This window comes from Palaemon carinicauda, chromosome 35 (genome assembly GCF_036898095.1).
Source record: "Palaemon carinicauda isolate YSFRI2023 chromosome 35, ASM3689809v2, whole genome shotgun sequence".
In the NCBI taxonomy this organism is placed as follows: domain Eukaryota; kingdom Metazoa; phylum Arthropoda; class Malacostraca; order Decapoda; family Palaemonidae; genus Palaemon; species Palaemon carinicauda.
The window spans coordinates 66391519-66404018 of record NC_090759.1 but is presented as its reverse complement, the minus strand read 5'-3'; the positions used below and the strand labels follow the sequence as shown (position 1 = coordinate 66404018).

The 12500-nt window shown below is 37.3% G+C and overlaps 1 protein-coding gene across 7 annotated transcripts in view; it reads left to right on the top strand.

Moving 5' to 3' along the window:
* LOC137627825 (annexin B9-like) overlaps positions 1–12500 on the top strand; it is a 236275-nt gene that overhangs the window by 160436 nt on the left and 63339 nt on the right. The window contains exon 1 of one of the 7 annotated variants that reach the window (XM_068359207.1): positions 11776–11878. The exons of 5 other annotated variants lie outside the window; for them this stretch is intronic. The gene's annotated coding sequence lies outside the window, so the exon portion shown is untranslated. One more of the 7 variants, XM_068359211.1, reaches the window with a different exon arrangement.

Here is a 12500-nt window from a genome sequence, read left to right as displayed (position 1 = left end):
TGTCTTGAAAGACTTATTCTTAAGAGTGAAGAATTTTGTATCTGGGTTGTGTTCAGATTACGGTTTAGTTATCTTTTATAGGTTTTTTTTTTTTATATTACAGTTTAGTGTTTAGGAATAAAGTGACATTCATTTTAATGTTTATGTAACTGTTGTTATTGAGCTTTTTATTTTTTAGTTTGGTGTTTGGGAAAAAGAAACTTAGGGGTAAATTACGGTTTAGTTATCTTTTATAATTTTTTTTTTTCATATTTTTAGGGATAAAGGGACACTTATTTTAATGTTTATGTATCTGTTTTTATTATATATATATATATATATATATATATATATATATATATATATATATATATATATATATATATATATATATATATATATATATATTAGTATGGTGTTTAAGAAAAAGAAACTAGAGGGATAATTATCATTATCAACATCATCTCATATTACGCCTATTGACGCAAAAGCCCTTTGTTAGATTAAGCCAGTCGCCTTTATCTTGAGCTTTTTAAGCAATACTTTTCCATTCATCATCTCCTACTTCACGTTTCATAGTTCTCAGCCATGTAGTCTTGGGTCTTCCAACTCTTCTAGTGCCTTGTGGAGCCCAATCGAAAGTTTGGTGAACGAATCTCTCTTGGGGAGTGCGAAGAGCATGCCTAAACCATCTCCATCTACCCCGTGTTGTTTAAGTAAAAATTACCTATTTCCCGTTAACTTAATTTTTGGACATAGTAATAACTTAGAAAGGAACAGATAATCTTTCCAATTTTCTTATATTGTGACTTCTGATATGATTTTTGGTTTACAGTTAACATGAAAATTAATTTCATGGTTGTGATATGATAAAGCCTATTATAGTATGAGATTTTGATTGCTAGGAAAGGGGAGATTATAAGTGGTAAATAAGATAATATTAATTAACTTTTAGAACTTCAATGTTTATACTTTTCAACGTTCAAAAGTTCAAACTTGCAGCGAATGTTTTCATGTTGAACAGCATGACATGTCTTTTTATAGTTTATATATGAAAGATCTATTTTAATGTTGTTACTGTTCCTAGACTTTTATTTTAATTGTTCCTTCTCTTGTGGTTTATTTATTTCCGTATTTCCTTTCCTCACTGGTCTTATTTTTTCCCTGTTGGGGCCCTTGGGCATAAAGCTTCCTGGTTTTCCAACTAGGCAGTTTGCTTACCTAATAATAATAATAATAATAATAATAATAATAATAATAATAATAATAATAATAATAATAATAATAATAACAATATATAAGGAATAAGGAAAAAATTAAAAAATAAATTTTTACATAAACTAACCTTGCAGCATTAACAAGCCATTAAAGAAGAAAATTTTAATAATAATGGGTCATAACCTCATTCTGGTATTCTTGCCAGTTGGCGGCGCCTTTGTGTCGCCCTCAATCGATTTTAGGAGTCCTTTCACCCCACCCCACCTTCATCTCTCCCATATATCCACCCACCTATTCTCCTATTGGCAACGGTGTTGTAGCAGAGGAGAGAAATAGGGCCAAGGAAGGATAGTTGGGAAGAAAAACTGATGGGCCTCTCTCTCTCTCTCTCTCTCTCTCTCTCTCTCTCTCTCTCTCTCTCTCTCTCTCTCTCTCTCTCTCTCTCGATTCAAGCCAATGGAAGATACTGGTGTATAATCAAAAGATGACTCTGTAGTATTGTAATTTCTTTAGACAGATAATTCCATTTATCTTTCTTCATCACATGATGACTTTAGAATCTGTTAAGAAATGATGTTGTTTGACCATTAAAGGTTTAAGGCCGATCATGAATAGCAGAGGCAAGAGACAGTGACATTGCCCTAGCTAGCAGGGTAATGCCCTAAAGACTGACCATATATACATATGATCAGTGCTCAAGCCCCCTCTCCACCCAAGCTAGGATCAGGGAGGGCCAGGCAATGGCTGCTGATGACTCAGCAGGTAGATTTAGCTCACAAGGATGGTGAATTTACAGACACTACAAGAAATTATCGATTTTGAGCGTGGCTCGAACCCCAGTCTTGCAGAATGTTAGGCAGGGATGTTTCGAATAGGCCACCACAACCCTTATTTATATGCTTCAAGTTTGGGTTAGATATGGAGATTAGGCTGGCCGTCCCAACGGACTCTTGCTCATAAAGTAAAGAATACCAAAAGTTACTTTGTTACCTTAGTTTGGCAGTGAGAATGTTTTTGTGAAATACAGGTAGCTCTTATCTACAGTAGAAGGTGGTGTGTATAAAGTTGTTTATTATTATTATTATTATTATTATTATTATTATGCTTAGCTAAACTACAACCCAAGTTGGGAAAGCAGGACTGTATAAGCCCAAGTGCTCCAACAGGAAAAAAATAGCTCAGTGAGGAAAGGAAATAAATAAACTACGAGAGAATAATGAACAATTGAAATAACATATTTTAAGAACAGTAACAACATTATAATAGATCTTTCATACATAAACTATAGAGACATGTCCTGTTCAACATAAAAACATTCGCTGCTATTTTGAAATTTTAAAGTTCCACCGATTCAACTATCTGATTTAAAAGATCATTCCATAACTTTGTCCCAGCTGAAATAAAACTTCTACAACTGAAAAGAGTAGTGAAGGACAAATGGATTTTGTTTGAGGTTCATTTGTTACCCCCTGGGGGGAGTAAGTTAATTGAGAAGAAATACGTGAGAAAAAAAATTTGTTTTTCAATTAGCCTAGAAGGGGAAGTGACGAAGCATATGAGGGAGAATTGATTATTAATTAGGTAACGAATTGATATCTAGATAGAAGATGCAAATATAGATATGTCTGAAGAACGTATGTCTATGGATTTATTATTTTAAAGATTTGTTTGATTTGGGAGAGGGAGAAGGATCACGTCGGGGTGAGATAAAGGAGATAAGGAGCCCTTCCAGATATGCCCCCTTTATTACCACCTGAAAAAGAATTGGCATTATTTTTAGACATAGGCGAGGAAGGTTCTACTCTATTTACATTATTAACTACCCGAGAAGAGGGATCAGTTCTACCCGGATAACTAAAGCTACTGAACGATGAGTCAACACATATTCATCGGCCAATTGGGCGGCGTTACTCACTTTCACTACCTTAAAATCCTCGAGATGAACTCGTAACTCCTTGCTACATGCCTTCTTGAACTCTTCAAGGAGCATCATTTCCCTCAACGACGCAAACAACACTACCTGACGACTGGTTCTCCTTAACCCGCGCAAATTCTACAAATGACTGGGAAGGGTGTTTGTTGTCATTTCTGAATTTTAAACGGTAGGCCTCGGGTACCAAATCATATGCCTTAAGGACCAGTGACATTGAAGAAAGTGCTTTTGGAAGTGATTATTGAGGATATTAGGAAAGTAATGCATCGGTTGAGCAATAGGAATACCAAGAGTCGGGATTATTAGTAAGATGTTGTAGTATGGTGGTTTAATCAAGTAGCTGAGTATGCTTTGTAAGATGTTTACTTACTTGTTTACTTGTTTTGGGTTTAAATCCAACCCTCCACTGAAGTCGAGTGAACTACTTCTCGGGCGTGTCCATATTAATCATCTAACGAAACATTTTCATTATAACTTATATAATTCTTTGATTGTAGCATCTTCCAAATCATATAATCTTGTGAAAAGTAATGTCTTTAGTTTCTTCTTAAATTCACTTGTGTATATGAAAAATTTGTTCTAAACCAATAAGTTAGAGGAATAATTTAACAATTGTACAAATGTAATATAGATAGCTATAAGATTTATAGGGACATTACACATTTAATATACCTTAGAAGGTTTGTTTTAAGAATTTCAGAAGCCCATATAGTTCGTTGGGACATATTGTATAACCTTATTTTACAAGGTAAACCGTCACGAGTACCACCTAACCTAAGGGGTCCTACCTAACCTAACATTGGAGCCGCATCCTTACCTACTTACCGATCGGGCTTGCAACCCCTCCTTAAGCCCTGTCCACATCTTTCCAGTACTATTGCGCGTATTCCAAAAAGAACGTTAGTTCTAGTTTTTTTCACAGCTCTTAACCTTTGTATTAATTAAAGTGGTTATTAAAGTAATTTAATTTTTATTTTATTTTCTTATTTCCCTTGGCAGGATTTTTCATGTCAATAAATAGTACTAGTTGTTGGTTCAACTAATTTTATGCCAGTTTTATTCAATTTAGCTTTACTTTTTTAATTTCCTAGCCAAGAATTTTTCTTTCTTATTAGTTTTCAATAGTCTTTTATATAGGTACTCCAGTTTCCAACTTCATGACGTCAAGAGCATCGAGAAAATTCTCTGTAGATTTGGGTAAAGTTGGAAACTTTGTACATCTCTTCCTGTAGATTGTCATTGCTATATTTTTTCAGATCGTCATCAACATTATTTTCATGGGTATCAAGCTTTTGTCATCAAACGCTTTCCCCCATCACAGATGCTCGGATAGTTTGAAGTTCAACTTTTTTTACTGTATCTCATATGAATGAATTCTGTACAGCCACCGTCGGTTCTTGGCCTTCCTTTGCAGGTTTTCACTGTACAACGCCATGAAATTCCCAATGATTTAAGAATCCTGTATATATATCCATTGTGAATCATGGATTGTTCCAAAGTGTTCGTTACCCTATCATAACCGTATGCAGTAGTGTGGTTTGACGAAAAAGGGACAAAGAAAAAAGGAGAAAAGAGGTGCGTAACTGTAATAAATTTCAGCACACAATCATAACACTTCCTAAACCTCACTTCAGTTCAATTCAGGTAGATTGCCCGAAACTTATCCCCGGGACTTACCCATGGAGGGGGGCTTTCTTGACAGGATGTCATAGCCCCCAGGTGACTTTGGTTGATGAGGACGTCAGGTGTCCTTATTGCTTTGACCATAGTGTGTTGTGTCTCATGACTTAAGTGGGTGAGTGCACTCGTAGAGTGCCTCTTACTCTGCCCATAGAGCATTTATCAATTGCTCTGCCCATAGAGCTTTAGTTTTCCATAGCCAAAAGCCATGATGGGTAAGTGGCTTGGCCTGTCAGCTCTCTCAAATCGGTCCAATTCAGGAGCTGGAAAGAAGAGTTTCAGTAGTAAAGTGGAATAGCAGTGAGTCTCGGTAAGGAGAGAGTGGGAGAGAAGAGAAGAATGATTAGTAGGTGAGAAAGGAGCATTTTCAAGTATAAGAACTTATCCCTGCTGAAGGGGAAGTGAGGCAGTGGACTTTGGTTGGAGGAAGTGGAGGATTTGACTTAAGGTCTGGGGGGAATTTGGGATGTTGTAAAAGGACAGGAGTTGGGTAAAGAAGTGCAAGGCAATGGGATTAGGTCTTGCAAGGATAAAGTATCTTTGGTGGGTGAGTGAGTGGGAGGAGAAGGTTTAGGATGAGGTGTGGGTGTTGGAGCACTTTGGATGACAGGATCAGGAACAGTGGATGCTGGGGTGACTATATCAGTAGCAGAGGCGGGAGGCATGGCTGGATCTGGAGTAGCATCTGGTTGACGACGGCATCTCTGTCTGGGATTCCTCTGTGGTTTCGGTGGCAGCAACGATGTTTTGAGATGGGATGTCACTTGGAGTGCCATGCATGGCAGCTATCCTCCTTAGCCACTCAAGACACCTCTTTGTTCCACGCATGGTGGGAGTGTGAGCAGTTGGGGCATCTTGGCTGGGTATTTTTGGCCCCTCTTGTGGGCATCGATGCACTCTTGCATGGAGTGATGTCAGCTGCAGACTCCACAAATGTGGGGTTCTCTGCAGTCATCGCGGTGGAGTCCATATCGTTGACAGTAGAAGCATCAAAGTGGCTCAGGAATGTAGTCTCTGATGGAAAAAGTTCCCTATATTCCCAGGTCAAGAGAAGGTGGCATAGGGTCGATAATGGTGACAATTTTCTTACTGATAGGAACCTCATCCTGGTCCTTACAACGCTCCGCGTCGCCGATGTTGCTCAGTGAGGTGGCTAGGGAAAGCGGCATGGTAACTGGATACTTGGGGACAACAGCTTTGTGTTGTTTCTTGGCTGGATCAAACAGTGCCAGGAAGGCTTCCTTCTGGAGGAGGCTGGTGGTTTCTTGGTCCTTAGGGGTAAGGGTGAGGTCACCTTGCGGTTTCGTCTCCCTGAGAATTTTAGGTATGAGTTGTGTGTGTGTGTGTGTGTTAAGATTGCCTTGCCTTGTGCAAGACATGGGTTCTTGCGTTGGCAGCCCGTAAGCGAATGTAATTGTAATTTGTTTTTATTTACTTTGAAAGAGGGAATTTTTTCCAGAGAAAAAGGTTCAGAAAATTTACGTTAAAACAAATAAGATTAATATTATGAAAGTGTGATTACTTTAAAGAATAACTGATTATAAATTACTTTAAATTTAGATAACAGAGCTAATTAGGTAGTTCTAGGGTAGTGGCAGTTTCGAGTGAACTGTTGATCCTCATTCAGCAGCCTGGAATTTTTTGGTTTCCAGGTGTGGGTAATGACAATATGCCATGCTTCCCACAGGATGGCTTCTGCAGAGCAGGTGCCTCGTCATTTCTTATAAGAAATCCTGTATAACTGAATGAGGGACAGGTCCCTCTAGCTGCCACGTCCACGAAAGGAAACTTGTTGTTAGACATTGTCTATCGAGTAGTAGAAAAAGTGTTATAACAGCGAGTCCCAGGGAAGTAGAAGATCGTGGGAATAAATGAAAAGCAATTTAGTTGGAGGCAGAAGAATAGGGCATAAACTATCCCAAGCAAAAGGTTAAGCAGTAGAGGTAACGAAAGAGGGAGTGCTAGCTGAGAGAGAGAGAGCGCTGGCAAAAATTTCAGAAGGAATTCTAAAAGAAAAAGAATTCATTAATTCAGAGATAGAAGTTTAAGGTTTAAAATTAGTAAAAGATGAAGTTGCTTGAGCATAAATTAGGTATAAAGAAAAATTATGATTCGGGAGAGAATGTAAACTCCGTCATAGAAATATCTAAGACAAAGAGGACTGTGTGCAAAAACGCGGGGAAAGTTGGCAGGTTGCAGAGAACGCGGGAGAAAAAAATCAGGAATAGTATTATAAAAAGATGGTGGCAAGTATTACGCTGTTGCGCAAGGAGGGGAGGAACAGGGAAGGGTATGTGCATGAGGGAGTGTCGGGTGGCGACAAGAGGTGCATAGTATGTGTTTGTGTGTGTACGGGTAGCAGAAGGCACGGGAGAAAAACGCAGGATTATTCCTTTAGATTGTTCTAGAATGTTCTGGAAGGAAAGATGGCGGCAGCATATTACGCTATTGTGCGGGGAAGAGAATAGGGAAGGAACAGGGGAAGGGGTAGGGGAGAGGTATGTGCAGGAGGGACTGTCGGGAGGCGACCGAGGGTGCATGATATAAGGGCAAAAAAGTATTACGCTAAATCGCAGGAAGGGAGAAGGGAGGGAGAGAGGGAGAAAGGAGGGGATTAAGGGCAGCTGTGAGGGCAGCTACTGCAGCATGTGAGGAGGTGCTTTCTGTTGCCTGGAGCTTGAATTTGGGCAAAGGTACAGCAGATGGTGGAGAGCTAGAGACTGTAGCAGTGGCCTGTTTCAGTAGCTGGGGTAGACAGTCTAGGCAGTTGTAGTTTTGGGTGGTGCTTTCCGTCATGGCCAAGCAGGACACTATTAGTGCTTTCCACTGCTTCCTTGGGAGAGGAACGCGTGCTGGACGACATTGGCTGGACAGGATGAATGGATGTAGGTTCTGTGGCAGTGGCTTCAGGTTAGGGTAAAAAAAAAAAAGGACAATAAACTCTTGTTGAAAGTTATGTCTTACAAAATTTAATCGTAGTGTTTGCAGATTAGAGTGCTCTGATTGAGGATAGTGATGAGAAATTAAAGTTTGAAAGTTTTTAAAAGTGTAACTTGGAGTAAGTATGATGGGGAGTAGGTTATGAAGATAAATGGAAACTAGAAGATGGGGCTACGATTGATAACATGAACGGCAGGAGAATTTTGTGGAGTAAAGTGGATAATAATTTCACAAGAATTACAAGTATTTTGTATGTCTCAAAGACTTTTTAGTCCATCCGTGGAGACTCGTTTAGAGTTTTTATGAACTTGTCTAACTTACTCTTGAATTTGTTTACTGCGTTGCTGTTCACTACATCAGCTGGTAGTCTGCTCCATGTATTTGCTATTTATATGTAAAGAAATTACCACATTGAGTGGTATTTTATCTTTTCAATTACATTTTGTATCCGTTACTTCTGGACAGAGAGAAGAACTGAGTTTTAAAATAGGTAGATCACAAAGGTAGCAAAGTATGGACAAAAGATATGGAAGAGACTTAGAGTGTGTGGAAGCGTGGCCACCGAGATTAGCTTTCACGTTGGCTACGGTGGAATCCAGTGTGGGCCTATACAAATGTTTTTGTTAGCCACATCTCCTTTATGGAAGTGATATATGGATTTGGAAAAAAGATAGATTTTAGCATTCAGGATAAACTGCTTGAGGAGTATGATATGTGGTATAGAAGAATTAGGAGGGTGAGAAGTGTGCAGATACACAATAGAGGGAAAGAAGCCTTGGGAAGGGCTGGGAAATTTGATAGGAGCGTCTTGGATAACAAGGGCATCCTAGAGTGACGGAATATTTTCTGGATGTTGTTCTTGAGTGGAAACTCGTAATGCTAAAATAAATTTTATATATATATATATATATATATATATATATATATATATATATATATATATATATATATATATACACATATATATATATATATATATATATATATATATATATATATATATATATATATATATATATATATATATATCTCTTAAGGTGTGTTTCTCGGGTTTTTGGTTTTAGAATAAGGAACTTTGTAGTAATTAAAGACGGATTTTGCACATCTAAACCCTTATTTAAATACTCTTGATATAGCCTAACACTATTCCCCATATATATATAAGGGTTTATACTTTATAAATTTCCATGATCAACAAAACTGTCCTATTCAGAGCTACTCATACTAAGACAGTTTGCTGTGAACGATCAGACTACTCTCCCACCATCACCAGTCCGCAGTGGACAGCGTGGTGATGAACATGGCCAAACCCCAGGCATGAACTAGACATGTCTGAGACCTTTGATTTCCAGTGGACTTTAAACGACGATATTTATTACTGTTGTGTATACATCATATGGATATATATATATATATATATATATATATATATATATATGTGTGTGTGTGTATATATATATATATATATATATATATATATATATATATATAGTGTGTGTGCGTGTATATATGCATATATTTATATATATACTATATTTGCAGAAAATGTATAAATATTTATACATACATATATTAAGATATCAAGCCACTAATGCTTTTATTATCGAATTCACTGTGCCTCGAGATCACAGACTTAATGGAATATCGAACTCAACCCGCTTAGTGTGATTACAGGTGACATTAGCTGATTAGGGTAGTCAGTAGGCTATTTGGTCATATTATTATTATTATTATTATTATTATTATTATTATTATTATTATTATTATTATTATTATTTGCTAAGCTACAACCCTCGTTGGAAAACCAGGATGCTATAAGCCCAAGGGCCCCTACAGGGAAAATAGCCTCGTGAGGAAAGGAATGAATACTACAAGTGAAGTGTAAGAATAATAACATTATAATAGATTTATCATGTATAAACTATAAAAACTTCAAAATAACAAGAGGAAGAGAAATAAGATAGAATAGTGTGCCCTTAAGCAAGAGAAATCTACCCCAAGACAGTGAAAGACCATGGTTCAGAGGCTATGGCACTACCCAAGACCGGAGAACAATGGTTTGATTTTGGAGTGTCCTTCTAGAAGAGCTGCTTATAATAGCTTAAGAGTCTCTTCTACTCTTACAAAGAGGAAAGTTCCCACTGAACAATTACAGTGCAGTAGTTAACCCCTTGGGTGAAGGAGAATTGTTTGGTAATCTCAGTGTTGTCAGGTGTGTGAGGACATAGGAGAGTATATAAAGAATAGACCAAACTATTGGGTGCATGTGGAAGCAAAAGGAAAAGTGAGCTGTAATCATAGAGAAGGATCCAGTGAAGTACTGTCTGGTCAGTCAAAGGACCCAATAACCTTAGCAGTAGTATCTCAACGGGTGGCAGCGTTGTGGCAGGCGCCGGTGCCCTGGCCATAAGTAGAGAACTCCCGTTCATATTCATGTTTTAGATTCGAAATAAACCCTTTTCCACCTTAGTAGGGATTACGCCGTCGAACGGTTCGTCGAATGCGGTTCGACAAGAAGTGTTTGAAGCCTTCGATTGCGTAAACAGGGTATTTGGTTGTCGAACACGTTCATCGAACGGTTCGAAGAAAGTCTGTTCTCGGCTGAATTGTGGGTGGGGCTTAATTGTCCAAAACCTCTTTGAACCGTTTGACAAGCAGGTGCGACCACCTGGTTCGACGGACCGTTCGACCGTGAAAATCCGGCTTTAGGCCTACTGTAGAGCCGAGAGGCAGGTTTGTAACTTATGGTTGTTTAATGTCATTATATCTCTAACGCTCAAGATTTTCATTTACTCAAATAGTAAGATAAAATAATTTTTAAATCTTATTAACTTTGCCTTGAAATCACACCCATGCCCTTAATCAATTCTTATCTCTCTTTCACCCGAATGGTCTAATAATAATAATAATAATAATGATAATAATAATAGCAAGGCCTAGTCACTAACTCCTTTATTTCGAATCAGGGGCCAGGGTTTGAAACCTTGCCTTGGCAAACATATTTATAAAAATAATTCCCCCTTCGAACCAAGAGGTAGGCGTCAATGACCTTAGATGTCAGGATGCCAGAAAACTTTCAATCAATCAATCAATCAATCGAACCAAGAGGTAGAATGTAATCGATGATAAAAGCTATCTCAGGCTAGATACTGGAATAAGGGAAAACCAAAAATGTTAGTGGCTGTACTTACGTGAATGCCTAGTATATAGATGTAGCCTATTGTACGTTATAATTATGAGAACGAGAAATTTCGCTGTAAATACTGAGACAGCCATGATACATTTAAGGTTTTACCTCTATCCCTTTTGCAAGGTTTTAAAAAGTATTGTGTGGGAGAAACACAAATGCTACGAACAATTTTATGTATATATATATATATATATATATATATATATATATATATATATATATATATATATATATATATATATATATATATATATATATATATATATATATATATATATACATTCCTTGTAGATATGATAAATGAAATAAATCTACATTCACGAATGAAATTTATTCTTAGGTTTCGAAGGAACCATCTTCCTTTTTGTTTTCTGGAGAAGAGAGATTGTCCCTTTGATAAGATTAAATTTCCTCCTAAGTAAATGTTGGTTTATATATATATATATATATATATATATATATATATATATATATATATATATATATATATATATATATATATATATATATATATATATATATCTCTCGTTTCAAAGTCTATGTATGACATTTTATTAGTGTTACTGATCTTAAAATGTATGCTTGCATTTGTTATTTCCCTTATATGTTTTATCCATTATTTCTCATTCCTGTCCACACTGAGCTGCTCTTCACTGCTGGAGCTTTGGGTGTGTAGCATCCTGCTTTTCCAACAGCGAAATATTTCTTGCCTGTTATATAATTATTTATGGCCCAGCTTACCAAGTCGTTACTAAGCAAAAGTTCTACTCACTACTCGCTTTGGGCTATGGCAGACGATGCCTGTGTGGCAGCCACGTCTGAAACTTGCGTACCGCACTCCACCCCCTTTCTTCTCGTTGTCGGTTTGGCCTAAGCAGTAACCTACTGAAGGATCTGGTTGTATGGTCGATGTGCTTCCTCTGCTTTGAGAAGATAAAGTAAGATATAGTTTATTGATAGATTTATACACAACGTGTCTTCGTTATCGCTAGAAAAGTGCCAGTTTGTGATATTCTTTATTTTAATCGTACGTCATTTGTGTTATCTTGGTGGTGTGTTTACATTCTATAGCGGTGTCTATTGCAAGGTGGGCTGAAGTTCTGTTAGTTGTGGCTTTTATTTATATTTAAAACGCCTTCATTAAGAGATATGATTATAATATTACAATATTCTTATTTTTTGCCTTTGAACCAAATCAATTATTTTTATCTGACATATCTGTGAAACTTAGAAAAAAATTGTAAGTGTTACCGGATTAGTCTAGTGCGAAGTGAAATATCTCGAGGTAGACAGACCTCTGATATTCATTTTCAGTGAATAAGGAATCCTATATTTGGGTACTATCGTCTACGTGCGCTGACTCTCGTGGGAGGGACTAGGTCCTTGTGATGCAACTGATGCTACGTCTCCAACAGATAAGGGAAAAATCAATAGAGCGCTTACTTTTGTAGTATCCACGTAGCCTACTTATTCAACTTATATTTTTGTTTTGCTTGTCTTGTAGGCCTACGAGGTTCGAGACATATGTTTAGCGTTATTGCGAGTTTCTAGCTAAGGGTA